The sequence below is a fragment of the Monopterus albus genome, unplaced genomic scaffold (assembly GCF_001952655.1).
Source record: "Monopterus albus unplaced genomic scaffold, M_albus_1.0 scaffold2367.1, whole genome shotgun sequence".
Classification (NCBI taxonomy): domain Eukaryota; kingdom Metazoa; phylum Chordata; class Actinopteri; order Synbranchiformes; family Synbranchidae; genus Monopterus; species Monopterus albus.
Genome location: NW_018130241.1, coordinates 1 through 1,976, shown reverse-complemented (window position 1 = coordinate 1,976; position 1,976 = coordinate 1). Strand labels below are relative to the sequence as shown.

Genomic DNA, 1,976 nt, shown 5'->3' with positions numbered 1-1,976 from the left:
CCTGCCACTCGTTTTCCTAACTGACACCAGTTGTTTTCACTCAGTCCTTCACCTTATTTATACCCAATTTACTTTCCACTCCCTTGCCATTTCGTCGTGTTTTCAGGCCAACAACCAGCGCCATTCTCCTACTCCTTCTCATAGTCTTGTTACCATTGGTTTTTGTTCTTTCAGTCTGTTTACCCTACCTTGTTCCTTGGCTCTAGAACACTCTGAATAATGCAGATTAACGTGTCACCTTGCCCATAAATTCCACAAATGTTAAACCAGATTTGTTCTCATTAAATCTTTCAAAAAATTAACATAAAAAACTGAAAAAAAGCTAATAGGCTCTAATTTACAGAAGCCTACTGCTCACATACAGGAGACAGCACACAGTTTGTGGGGTGAAGGGCTGATGGATAAGTCAACACGTGGTGTCAGATCCAACTTCATCCTCTGAAACTCCCAGTGGAGGAGTGAAACAGAAGTGCTGCAGGAGGGTGGTGAAGAAGATGAAGAGCTCCATCCTGGCCAGACCCGCTCCAGGACAAATCCTGCGACTGTGAGAGATGTCAAAGGAAAATGTTCATATCATCTGCCAATAAGTGAACATGAGTAAGAAAAGATGGCTGAATTATTGAACTTGCAGAAAAAGGCAAGAAGGCATCTCGCTTGAAAAACTTCCCATCTTTGTTCAGGAAGTGGGCAGGATAGAAGGAGTCATTAATGAACAAGTATTCATATGTCAATCTATTGATTGATTTCTCTATTCTTGTCTCTTTAATTTGTTGTTTTCAGTCAAGGTGGGTCATTCATATTATTAGTTTGTTTCAGTCCAACCTTTTTAATGAAGTGACCCTGGAAAGTGACGTCTTGGCTCATTTTGTGAGGAAGCGCCATAGGGAGATGTTGGCCAGTCTCTGTGTCTCATGGATGACAGCGTCAGTGAAGGCAGGTTCTTCCTGACCTCAACCTGCACCTGACGACTCCCTATCACCCTGTTCAGCTCCTCCTGGACCTGGTCTGGGACATAAAGTGTTGTTTTTATAAAGATGATTTTTGTGTTGATGAAGCACATATTGTTTCTTGGACTGATGGACTGTCGCTCTATGAAAGCTGCTGATGTTCTGTGTCACGATTCTGCCCCGTCTGCTTGCTATCGCGTGCTTTTATTTTGTCACCGCTTCCTTTTGGTCGCATCTCATTTACGGACTCTTTAGTTTAATCAGTGCTCATAGGTTTCACATGCTTTTGATTACTCACACCTGTGTCCAACAGCATAAAGGCAGCATTTCCTCACTAGAACGCTGCCAGATTGTTCTAGACTCCAGCTCTGACTCTCCAGCGTTAATTCTTAGTCTGACTCTCTAGTTTCTGACCCTGGATTGCTGTTTTTGTCCACTGTGTTTTGCCTATTCCCTCCCAGATTCTGATTGCCTGCAAGTGTACCGACCTTCTGATATCTCCTACCTGACTTCTCAAGTTTGGATCTCCTGGCTATCCGTGTTTACCGGCGATGACCTTGGACCATCTTAATGACCCGATTGTATTCTGGACTTTGTACTGCTTGTTTGTTTGTTTGCAACAAGTAAAGGAATCTTCCTTTACCTCAGTCCGTCTGGTCTTATAATTGAGTTTACCACAAATGCTATTTGGCAGCATCACATGCCAAATCTGACAGTTCTGAGCTTGTTACCTTGTATTTTTGGATACTTGGCCATTAGCAGAAGTCCCCATCTCAGTGTGGTTGCTGTTGTTTCAGTGCCGGCAATAAAGAGATTAAGGACTGTCGTCATAAGGTTTGCATCACTGAAGTGACTGTTGGTAATCCCAGATGATTGTGGGTAAACATGAATCAGTGCAGTTACTCAAACAAATCTGATACAAAACTTTGATACTGTTACATTTGATTTGCAATTACTCTGTTTTTGGCCTGAGAAGGATGTAGACAGACAGGAACATGACATCTTGACCAACCAGGACAAGTAACAGAG

At 42.7% G+C, this 1,976-nt stretch overlaps 1 pseudogene; it reads right to left on the bottom strand.

The window, feature by feature from the left end:
- Positions 1-35: 35 nt before the first annotated feature.
- On the bottom strand, positions 36-1,849 carry LOC109953976 (cytochrome P450 2K4-like; annotated as a pseudogene).
- Positions 1,850-1,976: the final 127 nt, after the last annotated feature.